The sequence below is a fragment of the Lissotriton vulgaris genome, chromosome 2_1 (assembly GCF_964263255.1).
Source record: "Lissotriton vulgaris chromosome 2_1, aLisVul1.2, whole genome shotgun sequence".
Lineage (NCBI taxonomy): Eukaryota > Metazoa > Chordata > Amphibia > Caudata > Salamandridae > Lissotriton > Lissotriton vulgaris.
In genome coordinates this window covers 1,408,672,362-1,408,694,168 of record NC_141687.1, presented here as the reverse complement: position 1 = coordinate 1,408,694,168, position 21,807 = coordinate 1,408,672,362, and the positions used below count along the sequence as shown (strand labels likewise).

Below are 21,807 nucleotides of genomic sequence, written 5' to 3'. Positions count from 1 at the left end.
TGTCGGCAACAGCAGAGTGGTTGCGAGCTAACTCGCTTCAATTCAATGGATCCAAAACAGAGATTCTTCACTGCTCCCTAGATCGCACCCCTCGTCCGCTTCCGGACGATTTTTGGCCTACATCCATCTTCGGTACGGTAGAGGCTGCCGAATCGGCCCGTAATCTAGGAGTTCTGTTTGAACCTAATCTGCAGCTTGATGCCTCTGTGAATAGGACCACGGCGACATGTATGGGCTTACTCCGCGCCCTACGTAAGATGTTACCGCTCCTTCCCATAGAGGCTAGGGCAGAGGTAGTGCGCAGTTCTATACTTAGTCGATTAGATTACTGCAACGCACTACTTTTGGGAGCTCCCAAAACTCTGATCCTAAAGCTGCAGAGGATCCAAAATATGGCGGCCAAACTGGCTTTATCTCGCCCTCGCTCCTCTTCTTCTTCGGCTGCATTGGCTGATCTTCATTGGTTACCTGTCCAACAGAGGATTGCCTTTAAAGCTTTATGCCTTGTTTTTAAGGCTCTGCATGGACAGGGACCGATACCGCTCCAAAATCTTTTTTCCTGGTATCAGGCTGCCAGACTTCTGAGATCCTCCTCCGCGTTTCTAGTGACGATCCCTAAGATCAATAGAGTGAGGATGGGTGGCCGTGCTTTTAGTTTTACAGCCGCTACACTCTGGAACACCCTCCCGCTGACACTGAGGAGCAGACAAGACCTTACTTCTTTTAAAAAGGATCTTAAGACCTTTCTGTTTCCCAGAGTAATGTAAGATGGTCTATCTGCAGGAATGATGTGGTCTCAGCGCCAGGATACCCTTTGGGTGGCAGATGCGCTTAACAAGCAATAAATACATACATACATACATACAGGGTCAGAGAATCTGAGGAAGTCTGCTCTGCTGGGTAGCAAGAAGGTTGCTTGTTGGCCTCTTCCTGCCTCTCTCTAGTGACATGGGGCAGCCAAATAATCTTACATCTATTGTCCCACCTCTACTTCTTCTCTCGCAAATAACGTGCTTCTCAGGCGGTGAGGTTTGGACCAAGTCTTGGCCTCTGTCTCACTCTTAGTGCTTTTACACCAGCCACTCAATAGTTTTTACTTCCTTGTGGACTGTGAGGGTGGCACATAGGGTGGAAGTAGAGAACCATTCCATCTTTGGCGAAGCTCAACTGACCGCTGAGTCACTTGACGTAGCAAAGGGAACGTAATGGGTTGTAGCTCCTACCCCTGGTGATCACCAAGAGACATCCTGGATTTATGATACCAATAATCAGGCCCTATTACTTGGTCAACTATCACAGATTCCATTCCAACCCAGTAAAGAGACAACTTTGTGCATTCCCTCCACTAAACTGCAGATGTCCCAGTAATAATACAAATGAGACATGTATCCCAGTAAGCGAGCCTCCATCAAAGTATTTTATCCCAGTTAAACTGCACCGAATGGACAATTTTCATCTCTATAACTAGGTCTAATTAGAATCAACAGCAAATATTTGTCATGAGGACACCAAACGTTGAGAACCACAATACAAGCTGCATGGTAATAACTAGATAATGTGTCACAGTAAGTTGTGTTTATTTCACTGGGGCTGACGGTCTACATTTCAATTTGATATAGTAGTACAATTCAGTAATATTGACATGGTGAACAAGAACACACATGTACATCCAGAACTTTCAACTACATACATGTCAGTGAAGTAACGTAGTTAGTTTTCAATGATTGTTCTAGCCAAGAAAACAAACATATACTACAGCCGATTTGGGTTTTGTGACAAAGCATTTTTCAAGGCAAGTAATACTGAAAAGCTATACAGTACTGTCCAAGTCTCACTGGAAAATAATCAGAATAGTAATAGAGAGCACCAAACTGCATGTAGATTATTCGTAGATTCGAAAAGTGTCCATTCTCATGTGCTTAAGGTGAACGCAATATTGTAGATTAAGCTAGCGCAGGACATCATTATGGCAGCCGTCCTCTAGTGCGGCTGATCCAATGGAGAACCTCGGCATTTGTGGCAAGGAAGCCAGATTGGTAGGGCCTTCCCATCCCTTTGGAGGCACTCTTTTGGTAGTGGAGTATTGCCTGATGTTTCACCCTTTCCTATAATTGTTCTTCATTGTAATCACATTGCTGTAAATGAGGCCACCCCAGTTTGAGATGTGGGGCTGGCATTTTACACTGCTACTAATTAGCATCAAGCTCCTGGAAATTGTTGAACACAAAACTATGTTTTGCATTCATTTCCAAATGCAGACAAAGCAGAAATGTGTATTTATATGTATTTGTATTTAAACAGAAGCTCGGATGGATGGGGTTATTCGGGACCAAAGATGGCGGCGGGCCCTTCGAGCTCTGGCTCAGCCTGTTCCTCGTGCTGGATGTGCTGCAGCTCATTGGGAAATGTTCTGGAACGAGGAAGTGCCTTGACAGAGCCCTAAGTGGAATGGGAGCAATGGCGGTGGGCCCCTGGGGCCCTTTCGGCCCAGTACAGGGACACGCATAATGGGCAAGCACGCAAGGACTAGTCTGGGGAAGCACCAGGGACAGGGTGACCCTTTGTTCATAGTTTTGTGGACCTTTGACATACCGCAGAGCAAGGCTTAGCGGAGCTGAGGAGGAGCGGGTGAGCAGGGGATGCCTCAGGGAAAGAAGTAAGACGGCTGAAGGTGGTACAGGACGTGCCTGGCATCACACCGGGGCACCAGTCCTGGTGACAGCCCTTGAGGTTTGTCCTAAAACATTTATTACCCCGCTAGTAAAGCCGTGAGGCACGAGATGGGCAGAGGCCTGGGATGGGCTAGCCTAGCACACTGAGGGCTACTTGGCGATCCTCAGGCCTTGCGATGGCTGTAAAGAAGGGAAGAAAAGATTTATTTACCTCTAGAGGTACAACTCCCAGAAAGGATAGGAAGAGAATGAGAACCAGTAGGGCACTCCCGATGACAGGTAGGAGGAGACCCTTCCACGTTTAAATTTAAAACTGCCTTTGCACACGGAGAGAAACTCGCAGAGGCGGCATAAACTGATGAAGCTTTTGTCTTTCTGTCTGTCTGTGTTTGCTTTCTCTTTCACAGTAGGCTCTGAAGAGCCGCAGTGCTGCTTTATTAAGTGGAACTTCTACTTGAAATGGGCTTCACTTTGCTTCCATGTTTATCCTGAGACTTGTACCAGCCTTCCTATATGTAGGTCGAAATGCGCGTTTCACCTAATAAAGACAGTTAACCTAAATAGAAACTGGAAGCCTTTGTAAAGTGCAGCGTTCGGTGCCATGCTGCTCCCAGAAGCACATAACACAGCTGCCAGCACTCGAGTTTGTCTTTAAAAGGCACGCTTTATCTCTATTTTCAAGTACTTTAACAAGGCCAGTCCTCATAATTAATCAACAAACACAACTTATCCATCAAATGGGAGGTGAAGCATGCACACTTGAGCTGCTTCTACCTGAAAAGATAAAAGCTTCAACAGTTTTAAATCAGCCTCATTTAAATAAAAAATAAACTCAGACCAGAGTTCGCCCATCTTCTGCACAGCTAATATTTATTTATTTTATTTTTAAAGTTTTGTGATAATTAGTAAAGCTTTCTTCGTTCCACACGCAGTCAGTCGAAAACAGAACATGAGGGGCTCCTTAGAAGTTTAAATAAAAAATAAACACATCCCAGAGTTCGCCCGTCAGTCTTCTGCCAGCTACCAGATAATTAGCAAAACCATCTTCCTTCCAAAACCAGTCCTCATTCAATGTTTAAATAAATATAAACAGGCAGCGTTTGGAGCTGAAAGTGCACGCTGTGCTAAATGAGCCATGACGAGGGAGGAAAGCCACGCAATCGCTTTTGGAGCTGAAGGTGCACGCTGTGGTTAATGAGCCATGACGAGGGAGGAAAGCTGCGCTCGCTCCTGCAGACCCTAGGCCAGGGCAGAGAGAAGGCGGGACATGCACCCGCCTTTGGCCAATTGCGTGCTGTCTTCCATAGAAAGACGCATGCAAAGGCCAATAGCGGGTGAAGAAAATAAAAGCACACCACAAGCATGTAGTCCAAAGTTTAAAGCCCTTACTAAATGTCTCGCAAGGCAGCGCATGCGCGCTGGCTCAGGCGAGACTTAAAAATGAAGATAATCACCTAAAGCTGGTACTTTCTCATCTGATCGATACACACTTTGAAGTTTAAACAATATACATAAGGTGAAAGCATTTTAAAATGTGGTGTAAAGATCCTTTTATGACCTGTGACTGATGGTTAAAACTAAACAAAGGAAGAAACACCATGTTAGGAAGGATTACATACTTCTGTATTATTGTATAAATATTCCGCTCTCATTATTATGTTGCCACCTTTGCAGACTCTTAAAATATGAACAAGCAGAAGGTTCTTTTTTTTATTGTACATTTATTTATGTAGGGTGAATTAGACCCAAGGGCAGGGATTACATAAGCACCAGTTACATTACAGAAAATCTAATTAATTTTTATTTTAGGCCTTGGACAATTAAGTAATTTGCCCAGAATCACAGGATTTTGAGCTACAGCTGGGACTCGAACCTATTTCCATAGTTCCTCATTTGGCAGCTCTGACCCTTACATTACATCCTCTAAATTTTGGGAAACATCCTTTACAACAAAACTTTTTTCACGCAGTACCTTTACAATGCAGGATTTACAACGCAAGTCGTTACAACGACTTGCGCTGGAGGGCGCTGTAGGATAGGGAATAGTTTAATTTACTATCCAAAACCTTCCCTACTATCCACGGGGACTGGAGTTGGAATAGTAAATTAAACTGTTCACTATCCAGCGCCCCCCAACGCAAGTTGTTGTAACGACTTGAGTTGTAAAACCTGCGTTGTAAAGGCATGCGTGGAAAAAGAATGCGTTGTAACGACATACATCCCTCAATTTTTCTATCTGGGAAAGGTGCCTCACAGCTTATGCAAGCATAAACGCCCCACCAAGGCCTGAAAGACACTGGAGGCAAGGTGCTCACAACAGCTATAGCCCCAGTGTGCTAGCCTGGAAGGGAACAGTGAAGAAAAGCAGAGACCTGCTGCTGCTCCACGGGAGCTGAGGTGATGATGGCCCAACGGCCACATCACCTGCACCCAGCTGCACTCTCAACGCCTCACCATAGCTTAACAGAGGAGTGGTCGACCTCAAATCTGGGGAACTGGGTTCGAGTCTCAGCAAGGACGCGCAACATCCTGGAATTCTGGGCAACCAATTAATCTCCCCGTGCCTAACAAAAATGAATGTGTCCTCATGTAACGCAACTGGTGCTCGTGTAAAGCGCTCTGATACTCGATCGATTTGGGCCAACTTTACTCCAAATAAAATTCTGTAAAAAAAAAAAAAGGACAGCACGGCAGGGGTGTGGAAACCTGCTTCTGGGTGGAAGGAGGGGTCAAGATAAAGAATTCAGTGGCCAGAACAATACTGGCCTAGAGACGCTGCTGCAAACTTGCAATATGCTGGTGCCACAGTACAGTGGCCTGGCAGGCAAGACAGTAAGGCTCTGAGGGCTGGTTGACAAAAACCGTCCCACAGGTCATGACCCTTAGGCACAATCCCATCGCCCAATGCCCGACTGCCTGCCTTTCCAATCCGAGGATGGCTGCTATTTCATGCTCTGCCGAGGGAAGAAGACCCAGCTAAGGCCGAAGTAATTACTGCATCAGACAGCTAGCCTTCAAACTGGCCCGCTTTTTAAAATCGAAGCATCAATTGCTCCCTTTTGAATGCTCCATCGTCATGGCTTAGAGAGAGGAGGTGGGTGCATGGGGTATTCAATTATGCAAGGAGGAAGAAGTGGAATGCCTTAAGGAGACTAGAGCGTTTAGGGACTCCAGGCCATACAAAGGAGGATGTCAGTAGTCCGAGGGGCAAGAAAGGGGTTACTTCAACCGGTTAGCTTATGGAGGGACTTCGTTCTTCGTAATAATACGCTTTATCTTGAATCCAGGTTGGTGAGCCAACAAATTCACAGAGAGAGCCAAGCCAAGCGTCTTACTTGACTTTGAGAGCATGTACAAGAGTTGGTCCCTGAAAATAGTCGGCATGTAAATCATTCACCAAATATCATGTAAAATTACAATGAAGTCCCTTCAGAATTCAAATAATTGTACATTGTAGTTGTGTAGTGCTTACTCTTCTTAACAAGACTTTGAAATAGTTTGGGTTTTTCTATTACACGCAGAAGTGTTTCACATTAGGATTTCAAAATATATCGCTGCAATGAGGGTCCATTATTAAAAGTGATAGTTTTTAACATGAAATATTTGTGTCTGTTGTCCCCCTGTCGTGAACAAACAAATTGCAATTGTATTTATACAGTGATTACTACCCCTGACGAGGTGTTGAAGTGCTTTACAGCAATTAGCATGCTACTATGGAACCCAAGGTTAGTGTTTAGTCCAGTGGTTATTGTTGGTTATTATTAGTAATGTGCTCAAGAAAAACTGTATGCATTTATTTACATTGTTTACCTTGTGATATATTAATACCAGCTCAATGTGCCTATTAGAGGGGGCTATGTGGTTTCAGGTGAATGGTTGGTGCGATAGATAAATCAATGTATAACGAGTATGCAGTTCCTAAATTCATATAATGGGGGGATACCATTGGTATCTCACCCATGCCAAGAAAGGTCCGAGGAATATGCATATTCAGGAGCAAGAGTCCTCACCTGCTCAATTGGGTGGCATGCTTCATCATTGGGCATCTCCTTGTTGGGCCGGCGCTCTAATGCCCAACAGGTCATTCAAGGGGCTCTTTGCTGAAGGTCTTTTAAGATGTTTTCACTGTAATGAGCCTAAAGTGAAGGCGCTGAATGTGTTGATTTGAGAGTAGGGAGGAAGTATAAAAATGAGTAAGGGCGGCCAAATGACTATTTTATTATGATGAGGGACTTTGTCATATCTAAAAACCAGGTGAAACTTGTTGAGGAAATAATGTTCCTTTGTATCTCAAGGGACAAATTTAAGTGGAGGCCATCATGTTTGTTGCCAACAGAGTAGCCAGAGATGATCTAAGGCCATTTGTCAGGGCCGTTAAAAAACCCTAATCTACATGGGATCGGGACAGTAGTCTTATTGGTAAAGGGCCCAATACAAAAACCACCTAGATAGTATGGTAAAACCAATTCCTTCTGTAAACTGGTCACATGAGGGAAAGTCTGACTTGTAAAAAAGAGAGAAGTCTATACAAAATCTATTATAGATATATGTATTCCCACACAGCAGTGCAGTAGCGTATTAACTTTAGCACAATCCTGAAAAGCGACCAGTAATGCCAGCACATGACAAAACATACACAGAACATTTGACATTAAATAAGCGTCTCCTGTTGGATATCATAAAAACGATGAGAGGCATTGTGATGGTGGCAAGCAAATCCTGTCTGTGATGTCTTCCACAATGATAGACTGGACAAAACACACACAAAAACTTATAATGTAAGTCACTGCAAACCAACTGTATCCATACATAGTGAACAGCAGCTCATAAATCATAAATAGTGGTTATGGATGAAATTTTTATTTGTTCAGTGCACATCCTGAATTCCAGTAGTTGAAGATGCTATCAGTGATAACAAAGAAGGGGGAGGCTAGGGTCACACAGTTTGGTCAAGCCTGGAAAGAAGGATTGATCCTAGGTTTTCTGGTTTCACATTGTGTAGCTCGCAACTAGGTGGCTGTCTCTTCCTCTCCTTTTTCAGATCAAAAGTTTATGCTTTTTAAATATTTCGTGACTGTGAGGGTAGAGCGTGGGTTGTAGACAGAATGCCGATTCTCCAAGTGTAATGAAATGAGAATAAAGAGTTCATTATAGACGCAGAGGCTAACTATGTGCAAAACATATTTTATTGCCACTCCTGCAACACTTTAAAGACCTAACAATAGACAAAAACACTAGAACTTGAACAGAAAAGTCTATAAATATTTCTTTCTCCCAAAATTCTTCCTCGTTTAATGCAAAAAACAGAAACTTCCTCTGTAACGCTCTTCTTCTTTAATCTTCCATCTTTTTCACAAACTTCCTTCTCAATCTGTATAAATAAAATCAAGAAATCAGCAAATCTATCCTATCTTTTTTTTTAAATTTAAACATATTAATAACTCCACAAAATATATAAAACATGTAAGCTATCCCCTCCACTCCTTACCCAACTGGGTTGCGGAGGGCGGGATAATGTTAGCCTCTGCGTCTTTAATGAAATCTTGAATTTCATTTCATTACACTTGGAGAATCACCAATTCCTGTAGAAAAAAAAAAGGGCGAGGGGGCTCAACTGTCCTAGGGGAGCCAGCTCTATGTACTAGTAGAAGTAAAATATACCCCTAGGATCTAATTTGACAATTACCAATAGCATTCATTCACACACCAACAATCATTCAAGACCACATGTCCACAAACACCAGGGAAATCCCCCACACTGTAAATCCCCCTGGCTTATCTACCCAAATAAGCTCACGGAAGTTGGGTTATAGCGCATGTAACAACTAATAGTTTATTAAGAAAGGATTTAAAAAATAAAAATAAAAAAAAACAATATTTTATTTCAAAAACATGGAATCAATCTTCCAACTGCTGGAAGACTGGAAAATACAATTTCATTACCATCTAGTTAAAAACAGTTCATTGTGCAAAAACATATCATAATATCGCAATCTAGTCACAAAAAACAACATAATTAAAATGACTAAAAAGGAGGAAACCCTAACGACACAAGGAAAGTTCTATTGTTACACAAAGGTCCATATTTGGCTTAAATGTGAGAGACCAGGTGAGAGCCTTGCTCTAATCCTAAGGTAATTCCCAGATGCATTCCTTCTTTATCAAACTGGCGTCAACGCGTTTAGGTGGTAACTACAAATTTAAATGACCACCTTCTTCAGGAAAAAATGAATTTTCCCGGAAATTACTCCTCCATCATATTCTAAAAGATCTCAAGAGACCCGATGCTCTTTTTCTCTGTTCCTTATTTATATATGACTCTCCTTAAGTCAGGCAAGTTAGTCTTTGCTTTTAGGTGAGGGCGGGCCCCTGTCTGGTAATCTTGGGGCTAGGACCATTTTCCTATCCGGTCCCCATATCAGGTGTATCCACTTCCTTGTGGTCAAGCTCTCTTGTTTACTCTGTTTTTGAGAAATGACGATTTTCCAATGTTATATTTAAACCATAGAGGGGAGGAGGCGTTGAAATAATGACACCATGATTTTGCAGCAAGGAATTTTAGATTAATCCTATTGTGCCGCTCTTCCGCCTCTTAGAGGTCAGACTTCAATCAACCCTTTCTTTTTTAACCTTCTTTCCCTCCGTGAGATCGTCTCTGCAATCCGCCTCGTGACAAGACCGGAGGCTACCATTATGCATGTGCAAAGCCTTTCAAAACTACATTTGACACATGCATAATGGGTCTAAAATAAGGTCTCGCAAAAGTTTTTGCTTTTGCCCAATCTGCTGCTTTTAAAATGTCCTCTAATAGTCCACCTGATAAATACATCTTGCTTGCCATTGTGCCAGGTATAGAATTTGATCTGTACCTTTCCACATTTATTCCACACTCTCTCATCACGTTCTTAAACTATCTATAAATAGTAGCAGTTATTACTGCTCAAAATGTTTTCACATAAGAAATCAAAAGTTGATTATCTCCATCTCTCCTATTTTCTAAGACCCTGCTTTCATATTCGTTCAAACAATTCACTACGCACAACTTATTTTCTTCCCTATACGAAGGTTAAAATATAGAACTAGACATAGACTTTGTTCTCTATAAATTTCAAAATATATACCATCTGGTCCTACTGACTTCTTGTCTATTTCTAACCCTTTCACATCTGACACCCTTTTACAAGAAATCAAACATAACAAACATGCTAATTTTTCAGATAGTCTTTTAACATCAAAAATCTATTACCTGATCACTGATCTCCCATCTACCTGAAAGTGTCCATCTGAAATTGCAGACCTATAACAATTTATGGTCCTGAATTCCAAACCTTCATGAAGCTTCTATGTCAAAAAATTAACCACCTCCACTACTAGAGCCTCCACGGGACCCAGGCTGCTTGCTATGCACCAACTAGACCATATTCTCTAAATTCCTTTGTATCTACTCCTTGTTCCAGGAGCCCATGATTCTTCCAATAACTCTGCAGCCTTCTCTGAAAGTACTTCGACTTCAAAGGATCTCCTGACATCTTCCAAGCAAGTAGGTTCAAAACCCCGCTCAAAACCAAAGGATGCTCTTCCTCTTCTGCATTTCTGACTAGACCCACCTTCAGAGGCATCAACATAGGTTCTGCGCAAGCTAGTTCCATTACCGATGAAAACCAAACCTGAGACACTCAAAAGGGTGTCACCAGAACAACTTGACTTTTCTCCTGTCTCAAGTTCAATAATACTGTCTGAATCATCGCGAAAGGTGGAAAGGCATAGCCCTTCCTCCCTTTTCACACCTGTTGAAATGCATCCATTGCAGTCGCACATGGATCTGCTCTACAACTGAAATACTCCTTTCAGCTGAAAAGTCAATTGACTTGCAAAGAGATCCACTTGCAAGGGATCCCATACATTATTTATCTTCCCAAAACAATTCCTGTCCAATTTCCAGTCACTGTAATCCCTCAAAATCCTTGAATTCCAACCCACACTCACATTCAATTCCCCAGCCAAATATTCGCTTTTACTACCATTTTGTACTCCAAGCAAAAATTCCCAAACTCTTTTGCTAATTCTGCTAAATTCCGTGATTTCGTTCCTACTAACTTGTTTATATAAGTCACCGCAGATGCATTGTCCATTCTCATCAGAACTGTGTGACCCTCCAAACTCTTGCTGAAGCTTTGTAAAGCATAAAACCCTGCTGTTAATTCCAAACAATTTATATGCTTCAATTTCTCCTCTCTTGACCACACACCTCCTGTCTCCAAATTCCCCAGACGTGCTCCCCATCCAGTCAAACTCGCATCTGATTCTATCACAAAATCTGGTGTTACTCCAAATATCGCTCTCCCATTCCAAGCCTCCATATTGTCTAACCACCATCCAAGCTCTTCCTTTGCAGCCACATCCCAAGCTACTTTGTTTCCATTCCATAAACCTTTCCTTGATGCATTTCCTTTCAACCTCTGCAATGCTCAATAGTGTAGAGGTCCTTAAAATATTGCTTGAACTGAAGATGACAACAAACCTATTATTCTTGCTAAATCTCTTAAAGAAACAAAATCTTTCTTCAAACTTTGCCGAATTTCTCTTTTTATCATTATAATCTTTTTCTCTGGCAGTTTCAACTGACATGCCTTCGTATCCACCTGAAAACCTAAGAAATATAGCGTCTGAGTAGGTTCCATGCAAGATTTTTACCTGTTAAAAATAAAACCCAAGTCTTCCAATTTTTGCACCACTTTCTGTATATTTCCCTTCAACTCTTCCTGGCACTGCGATAACATCAGGATATCATCTAAATAAATTATCATTCTTATTCCTCTCTGACGGAAATATGCAACTACTACCCTCATCACCTTTGTGAAACACCAAGGTGCTGAAGAAAGGCCGAAAGGCAAACGTACAAATTGATAAAGTTTCCCCTTCTATCTGAATTGTAAAAACTTCTGACTTTCCTTCGCCATTGGAATTGTAAAGTATGTATCTTTTAGATCCAACTTCACCATCTAATCTTTTTCCTTGAAAAGATCCCGCAGACAAAATATTACCCCCATTTTGAAATGTCGATAAACCAGGAATCTATTTAATTCCCTTAAATTTATCACAGGGCGCCACCCTTTGTCCTTCTTCTCTACCAAAAATAGATTGCTTACAAAACATTTTTTTCCATTCTTCCATTTCTCTTATTGCATTCTTCCCAATCAGAGTAACTATTTCCTGATCTACTATTTCTTCTTCTTGTTCTATTAACATTTTTATTTCCCTTTGTTCTCTCTCCTGAAAAGGATTCCTTTTGAATTCTATTTCAAATCCTTGATCTGTATCCAACACCCAAGGATTTTTTGTAATTCTCTCCCATTCCTCCTTGTAAAAGTTTAATCGATCTCCTACTTTTTTGGAGAAAGAACAACAAATAGTCCCAATACTCACATTATCCTCCATTGTTTGTTTGTCCAAATCCTCTTAAATGTCTCCTGCCTCTTCCTGACCTTCCTCTACTTGGAAAGGAACTTTTATTCTGCCTGTATCCTCTACCTCTGTTCCGCCATCCATATTGGTAATTGTTTTGTACGCCATATTGGGACCTCTGCATTCCTCTGCCAGTAAAGGGTCCCCTTCTGCTGGCCCTTCCAAAACTCCAAATATTTTCCACGTGTCCCTGTGCTTTATGCAAAGCTGTAGAATTCCCTACATACTTTTCAATTCCTTTAACCAAACCTTCTCCAAACAACAAACCCTTACTATTCTCGTTTCCTTCCTTTCAAGCTAAATCTCCTAGCTTTGGATTGTTTTAATTAGTATGGCTATTCTCCTTTCCTGCATTAAAACTGCGTTCGCATTGCTCAGAAGCACACATACCCTCTGGCTCCAACCTCTTAATAATTCAACATCAATTTGCTCCTCATTTGCATAATCATCCTCTGACATATCAAGCATGCTTCCCAAAGGTCCCACAACATCCATAACTTATCTTGGCTGATTTTTAAAGACCTTTTAAGACCCTTCTAGGATCTCTTCCAAGCCTAAACAAAAAACTTATATGGTCTGGATCTAAATTAGGTGTTACACATACTTTCTCCTCTATACTTGGTCTTGAACATTCTGCCTTCATAATCCTATGCATTTCCCTGTCCAAGGGTTTTTTAATCCACTTCTTAATAAACCTTACCACATGATCCATTGGCAACCACTCACTGCTTCTTGTATGTTTCAGATTAACTGGGCTAAACTTAACTCCCCAAAGGGATCGCTTACACTCTCAGTACTTGCTTCTATTTCCGTATCCTCAAATTTCTCCTATCCATCTTCATCTTGTAAACCTAAGACATATTCGTCCATGTTTTCATCCTCTTTTCCAGACATTAAATTTTGGATCTCATCCTCAAGATCCTCCTCTTCATGTGTGCCACAAAGGGCATCCCCTCTTTGCATGCCTCTAAGGACACCTTTCTTTGTGGATGATTTATTTCCCACCTTTGTATTTTGTGTTATGAACACCTCTTCTATATGTCTGTTTTTTTTTCATTTTCTTCCTACCAACTTCTGAACTCATTCCTTCGCCCTCAGACAAAGAGTAAAATTCCTCACTAGATTTATTTTCCTTTCTTTTCCTATTCTTAATAAAGTTCTCCATAGACTCTTTAACCTGTTTTTTCATCTCATGTTCTATTAATTTTTTAATCAACTCTTCATTCACTTTACTATTTGTAACTTCAATGTCACTGTTTAATACTCTTTCCATATTTAGTCCAGTCACAAATTCTCCCTATATTGAAAATTACAAATACAATTTCTCCTCAAAATATTCCATGGCTTCTGTTCTAAAATACCTTAAAAACTAAACAATATTATCCATAAATTTTACAATTCTGGCCTCTAAAAGCTATATAAAACTCTTTTAATTTACTCTATTTCAACTACTATCATCGAAAACAGCTGATTTCACTCAGCGCTCTGGGACGACCATTAAACCGTCGCTCGCGCTATTGTGAAATACATCTTTAACCTTATATTTCCCCAATCTAAAATGGCTGGTCTTCTTGCGTGATTATACACCTAACGACGTGCCTACACGCTCAATAATAAACGCAGCCATCTATTACACATCTCTCTTTTCATAAAACGCTGCAGCTGCCTCACGAGATCAAGATCAGCTCCAATAGCTTCCTTTCACCTTGGGAACCATCACACAAGCCTCGAGGTACGCCTCTCTTTCAAAAGACGCTACTGCTGCCTCACGTGATCAACCCCGGTACCACGAGCGACTGCTTCACCCTGGCAACCATCATTCTATGTCAGTCCACGGAGGCTCAGATTATGCTTCTCTTCACTTTAATGACAATCACAGCAGCCAATAAAAACTTTAAACTGGCATGACCCCGGAAGGACAACCCCCTCCAACAGTCTACACCAATCACTGCCAAGTCCAACATATAATTGTCCATGTTTAACCATACGACCTCCTCTTTCTTTGCTGCTGCAGCAGAGAGTTAAGTGCCCTTTACGTTACTACTTTGTTGTGGTTACTTGATATAAGGGCGGTGGTTGTTGACGGCGCGTGAGCGTGTCTTTGGACTTAATTGTATTGTTTATGCCCCGCGCATTTATTTGGTGTAGCGCATTTATTTGGTGTAGCCTTTGCTGGCGCGAGTCGTCGGGGCGCGAGACTGAGCGGTAGGGAGCGGTGGAGCAGGAGGAGACAGACGCGAGTCTCTCGCGCTCAGGAGGCAGTCAAGATCAGCCCCCACACGCGACGCGCATGCGCGAGGAGCTGACTTTCACTTTTGCATTATCGGCCCCTCGCACATTGCGCGTCTTTGACTGCATAAATCCTGGTCTCATTGAACGCCTACCGGAGCATGTCCGGATCAGAGCCAAGCTCTAGGGGAGATTTTGTATGCATAAAGGGGTCTCCTTCCACCTTGATATTGGCCTCACAGAGTGTTGGACATTAGGAGTTGCAGTGTGTGTGTGTGTTAGAGGCACCCCTGGGCTGTACCCCCCCTGTAGAACTTCCTCCACACCTCCCTGCTTTAGAGCTATGGCGTACTACGCCGAGGAGGACAACCAATGGGTGGAATACAACGAATATGATGGTATGAGCTACAAGAGGAACAGTTGGACGAAAATTTGGTGGAGGCCCTGGATACCCATGTCCAAGGGTCGGTTAATAAAGCACTGATCAAGGCTCTCAAGCCTTTTACTAAACCCCTTCAGAAATATGGCAAGAGAAAGTTTAAGTCAGCCCGTAAGGGTGATACCTCTACTCACTCCTCGGCCCAGGTGTTGGCACAGATGGCCAGGAATGTCATGAAGGATCATGGCTCAATGGCAAACGATACGTCTGGGGATTCTTCCCTGACCCCGCCTGACACCTCTAATTCAGAGGTGGAATCGGTGACTTCCAAAAAGAAATCTAAGAAGGTGAAACACACCGCTTACAAAGCAGATGATAGTCAAGTACCAAAGAACCTTCTCTTTGATCCTGATAGTATTGTGCACCCTAGGTCCACAGAATGGGTGCCGTGTCCAGAAGTGGCGCATTATGTAGGTAACAACTTGCAACAAGGTTTCGAAAGTGGAGTGAGAGCCACACTGCGGTCTGAATGCCCCAGACCATCCTTGACAGGAAAGGTAGCGGATACGCCAAACTTGGATCCCACAATGGCGGCGTTTATGAGGAAGTTTGCGAAGGATCCTAAAAAGGGGCTGGATAGAGCATGGCGGGGTTGCCAGGACAAAATGTTGGATGTCGCTGGACCCCTCACGAAGATTCTAGACGCTGCAGTTAAGGCGAAGGATAAAAATGTACCACTGGATGTGTCAGACGTCCTGGAATGGGCACAACGTGCCATGTGCTTCTTGGGGAATGCGAATGTGGCCCTGTCTATGGAGCGGAGACGCTCCTTTCTTATGAGAATCGATTACCAACTAGCGGAAATGGCTCATTCCGAACCAGGTTCCCTGGCTAATGGTATGCTTTTTGGGGACAAATTTGTAAAGGAAATGGGCAAGTACGTTGCCACCTTCTCTGCGCTGGACAAGGCGCAATCAAACATCAAGAGAGTGTTCCACACTGGTGTTTTTGATAGGGCCGGACGCCCACGAGGTCGAGGGCCCGGCCGAGATTATGTACAGACCTCGCGTGGAGCAGATCAACGAGGCAGAGGCAACCAGCGCTCCAATTTCTACCCCTCCCGCAATAGAGGAGGTCGAGGCAAAGGGCAGAGAGGAACCTATCGTGGACAGCAGAATAATTCAGGAGACGACTCCTATTCAGGTACGACTTCTATGTCCGTCAGAACATATGGTGGGAGGCAGACTGTCTCTTTTTCTCCACAGGTGGCGAATGCTCACAAGCGACCCTTGGGTGTTACAAACAGTACAGGGATTTCACATAGAGTTCTATGCCTCCCCAGTACAGCGGCAGGCGCCAAAACCCCTTCATTTTTCCCCAACAGAGCAGAGTTTCATCGACGCAGAGATATGCTCCTTGCTCCAGAAGGTAGCGATTGTGGAATCCACCCCACACGATCTAGGCTTCATAAGCACCGTCTTTGTGGTCCCCAAAAAAGACCAAGGGTATCCTCTGGTGTTGAACCTCAGAGAATTCAATGGCTGGGTTGTGTATCGGCACTTCAAAATGGAAGGCATACACCTCCTGCGCGACATCCTCCTGGAACAGGATTGGATGGCACATCTGGACTTATAAGACGCCTACCTGGCGGTGTCCATTTATCCCCCACACCGACGGTTCCTACAATTTCAGTGGCGCAACCGGTGGTTTGAGTTTTCCGCCATGCCTTTTGGGCTGTCATCCGCCCCGTGGTGTTTCACCAAGTTGATGAAACCCATTGTACAGAGGTTGAGAGAAAGGGGCGTACGCCTCATTATTTACCTCGACGACATACTAATTTTAGGACAGTCACCGGAGATGGTATCACTCCATCTGTCATGGACGATCCAACTCCTTCAGGACTTGGACTTCCTCCTGAATTTACAGAAGTCCATCTTGAGACCTGCTCAAGTGATGAAGTTCCTGGGGTTCCAGGTCGACTCAGTGAAAGCTCAATTGCTCTTGCCTCTCAAGAAGAGAGTGGCGATCAGGAAGGAATTGAGGAGAGCGCTTGTCTCTCCGACAATCTCCTTGAGGACTTTGGCGCGCCTGGTAGGGCTGCTAGCCTCTTCCATCCAGGCGATTTTTCCGGGCCCTTTACATTACAGGGCCCTGCAAACGGTTGAAGGCGTTGCACTTGCGCAAGGGTCTGACTTATGCCAGGCAAGTTTCCCTTTCGGCGGAGGCTTGTACGGAGATGAACTGGTGGTTAGAGCATATGGATGCGTGGAATGGCAGAGCCATTTTCGCGGCCACCCCGGAGGTGGTGATAGAGTCGGATGCCAGCCGCTGGGGCTGGGGAGCCCGTTTCGGCTCGATGGAGACGGGGGGTCGTTGGTCCCGCGAAGAGCTGAGTCTCCACATCAATTCCCTGGAACTCCTGGCGGGTTCCTTTGCGATTCGCACTCTGTCTCCTCAGAAAGTTTCATGCTGCATTCTCCTACGCATGGACAACGTGTCCGCAGTACGGTATATAAATCGCCTAGGAGGCACCAGGTCACGTCTCCTTGCGGAGATAGCCAAGGATTTTTGGCATTATTGCCTGGCCCATCACATTTCGGTGACGGCGGAGTATATACCGGGGTCTGCCAACGTGACAGCGATTGGAACTCTCAGTAGTTGAGGGATGCCAGCAATTGGAGGTTGCATCCCAGGATTTTCGGGCCATTGGACCACAAATGGGGCCCGTGTGTGATGGATCTGTTTGCCTCTCGGCTCAACAGGCAGTTGCCCCAGTTTTACAGTTGGCGTCCGGATCCCTTGGCGATCAGCTCGGACTCCTTTCTTCAGTCGTGGACGACGGGCATTCTATATGCGTTTCCTCCATTTATCATGATCCCGAGGGTTCTGGCTCAGGTTCGGAGGCAGATGGCGGAGATGATCTTGATCTCCCCATGTTGGAAAGCACAAGCGTGGTTCCCGTTCGCAATGAGTCTCACCTGTGCATCGCCGGTGCGGATCTCATCGTTTCCGGACCTTCTTACGGACCTGGTGGGTCTTCGCCACCCGTTGGTCCTTCAGGATCAGTTGTCCCTCATGGCATGGAGACTTTCCGGCGCGTTGGCAAGTGCCGGGAGTTTCACAGGACACTCTCTTTTTCTTATCAGAGGCATGGCCACCTTCCACCCACAAGCGGTATGAGTCAGCTTAGAGACAATGGGTTGGTTGGTGTAACGAACGGCATGGAGATCTGATGGGATCTGATATCACTGTGATAGTGAATTTCTTGTCTGAATTGGCGCGGTCAGGAATGGCTTATAGATCGGTGAATAATTTCCGGTCAGCTATTTCGGCGGGACATCCGCATGTTGAGGGCAAACCTGTTGGGGAACATACCCTAGTGTGTAAGGTAGTCAGGGGGATCCGTTTAGTGAATCCCCCTCAACCCAAGTATACTGAGCTTTGGGACGTTTCAGTGGTCTTGCGTTTTTTAGCGGCTTGGCCGGCTAATGAGGGTCTGTCTCGGAAACAGCTCTCAGCAAAACTTACGATTTTGCTCTGTTTAATCTCATGCAGGCGAGTATCCGATATTCGAGCCTTGGATTTGTCAGGTAGAGTATTCACTCCCACAGGAGTTTCTTTTACGATCTCTAAGCGTACAAAAACACATACAAAATGTATTGCTTATCCTGCATTTCCTCATCACAGTAAATTATGTGTAGTTAAATGTCTGAAAGTATATGAGGATTGTACAAGAGAATTTAGGACTGATTTTGGTCAATTGTTGATTTCATTGCAGAGACCTTTCACCCGGTCGCCAGTGCGACTCTGGCCAGGTGGGTTACCTGGTTATTGAGTCGGGCCGGTATTGATACCTCTAAATTTGGGGCTCATTCTGTGAGGGGGGCTATGGCCTCGAAATCTTTTGGTGCTAGTTCTCGGCTTCAGGATATCATGACTGCGGCAGATTGGTCATCTGATTCCACCTTAAGACGTTTTATCATAAACCTATTGTGGATGTGGCCTCGGTGGTGGAGAAACTTTAAACTAGCATAATCTGAGCCTCCGTGGACTGACATAGAATGAAATATTGTCTAGCAGATGCGACAAAGAATTTTCAATTCTATTAAGGACACAGAGGCGAGGATTATCCCACCCTGGCCTGAAGAAATGTATTTTCTTGCATTATTGTATGATTATGTAAAGTATTGTACCCACCGAATGATTGTTATGGCTTGACTGTATTTCCAAGTTTGGGAATGGCCATTATGACATATATTCTTGTTTCAGGTGATCAACACAAGCAGACTTGAGATGAACAGCCTATGATCTGGGACTGTGTGCAGTGGTGCAGGAGGTGACTGCCTCGGCGATGGATGCGATAGTTGCCACGTTGGCCTCCGGTCTTGTTGGACTGATGGTGTAATCGCAAAGATAGAGGAGGTCGTATGGTTAAACATGGACAATTATATGTTGGACTTGGCAGTGATTGGTGCAGACTGTTGGAGGGGGTTGTCCTTCCGGGGTCATGCCAGTTTAAAGATTTTATTGGCTGCTGTGATTGCCAGTAAAGTGAAGAGAAGCATAATCCTCGCCTCCGTGTCCTTAATAGAATTGAAAATTCTTTGTCGCGTCTGCTAGACAATTTTTCATTCTATCACACTCTCTCCCCCAAAAAATCGGAAACAAAGCATTTTTCAAACAAAATAATTTTCTTAACCACTAACTATTCCGTCCTGAAATTTAAATCAAATAACTTCCAGAATCTAATATTCTCTACAAAACTTGTAACATTGTTTACTGCTAAATAAAAATGTCACTTATTAAACATATTCCTATAAAAAAAAGAAAAATGACGTTAATACTCAGAGCATGCTTCCAGAAATTAGAAGCCAGCTCTTATACATTCTTAATAATCTCCATAGGTAAATATTAATCCCTATAGGTCAATAATAATTTATATAAGCAAACAAAAAAGTGACTAATCTGTTTCAGGAGCAGCAATTAAAAGTGGAAGAATATTGGGAGAAAGGAGTATTTATGGACTTCTGCGTTCCAGTTCTAGTGTTTTTGTCTATCGTTAGGTCTTTAAAGTGCTGCAGGAGTGGCAATAAAAGATGTTATGCATAATGGTAGCCTCTGCCGGTCTTGTAATGAAACCCTCAAAAAAGCTTGGCCTGTTTTGGGCTTGAGAGTCTGAGGACCTAGAAATGAGCAAGAGCCAGTCCTCATGCGCAAACCTGCAGTGGCTTGTCCACTTCTAAGTCCAGGCGAGTAACTATCAATAGTGCATCCGGTGCAGAGGTCCACTTCACCCCAAAGAGAGGCTGTATTTGTATTACCAATCTAGTATGAAAGACCCAGTTTCCTTACTTACGTTAGGGCCCATAATACCCTTGCTACGTCACTGCCGGAGTCACAGGCTGTGAACTGGCCTCATCCCCAGTGACAGACTTTAGGCGCACATCTCAATGTTTGTATCTCTAAGGATGGAGACATTTTAGGGGTTCTGAGAAATGATTCATTTGAAATCAATAGACATGAAAATAATTTTGGGAGGGTGGGGAAGTTTTTAGGGTGGATAACCTCATTGAAGTCTACAGGAGGCTGTTTTCCTGCTTGGAGGGCAAACAGGAATTTTAGGAGTGTGATACACTTTAAAGAAGGGTGATTTCTGAGGTGTTCATTAGGCTTCATCTTCAGTGACAGGCTAACAACAAAACTCACACCTACCAGTCACTAAGTGATCTTCCAGTGTTGACAGTCCTCATCCTGTATGATTAACAATATAGCAGGCTCCAGCATCTTAACCCCTTGAATGAGCAGATATGCCCTCCTGCTTATCAGCTCTATTGCCGCTAGTACAATTGAACAGGAAAGCCATTTTGAGTGCATGTGCTGGACACGGGCGAAAACGAGTTCCCCAGCTACATGACAGCTTCACTGAAAATTGGGATGTTTGGTATCAAACATCTCATATTTAAAAAAAACACGCTGATGCCAGTTTGAATTTATTAATACATGCACACAGAGGGCACTTTAGAGGTGCCCTCTGAAAACCTACCAGCTACTGGTGTGCTAACTGCCACAAGAGACAAGTTTCTGATCCCCAAAGGTGAGGATCTTTGCTCTCAATAGGTCAGAAACAAAGCTGCCTTGGGCAGAGGACGTTTACCCCCCTTCCCATAGGATGACCTGCAGATTAGCATTCCAAGGCAGGGGAGCTTCAAAGAGCCCATGCCTTTGGAATGAACATCTTGCTTCTCTCACAAGAGGAGAACCAGCCTCCTTTGTCCAGAGCCCATTGGCACCTTGACAGGCAGGAAAATTAGCTAGTCAAATAGTTGTGTCCACCCTCAAGCTAATACACCAATGCACACACTAAAGTGGGCATCATGAAGTAGAGGCAACTTTTCAGTAGTCATCTTGGTGATGGCAAACTTAGGAACTCTGGACAGTTATACCCACTCCTCTCAGGAAGTGGTCATATAGGGCGTAGTGACCCCTTGGGTATATAGCCCATTGGCTACTACCATATGCTCCCCTAAGGCCCCTAAATTCAGTATTTGGGGAGATCCAGGCACCAGAAAATGAGATCCTGACAACCTACGAAGAAGAAGGACACTCAAATGCCGTGAAAGCAAAGACTGAATAAGAGCAACTGACTTTGCACCAGCCCTGCCGGCCTGTCTGCTGTTCCCTGTCGAATTGCACCAAAGACGTATCGTCCTGCAAGCTGTCATGCCTCCAAAGCCTGGGAGGACTGCCTTCCTTTAATAAGGACTCAAACACTCCAGTGGAAAAAAGTATCTGATCTCCTGCATCCTTTAGGTACCCCTAAGAAGAACCACAAGGACTCCTAAACGACCAACACTGGCCGCCGCCAAGCACCACTGCATCCAAGACCCCCAGCCGTGTTGAAGTAGGTCAATGGTGTCAATGTGGTCACCAAGCCCTCAAAAGACAGAATCCACTCTGGGTTCACCCCTTGTGAACTCACCGACATTGCCTGCAGCCTCTGTTTACAGGCCCCCTCAACTGCGAGTACTACTGGACGAAGAAACCCGACACCTCAAAGACACT

General features: G+C 43.9%; 1 pseudogene; it reads left to right on the top strand.

Annotated features, from left to right (window-relative positions):
- The first annotated feature begins 14,996 nt into the window (after window positions 1–14,996).
- On the top strand, window positions 14,997–21,379 carry LOC147732667 (uncharacterized; annotated as a pseudogene).
- Window positions 21,380–21,807: the final 428 nt, after the last annotated feature.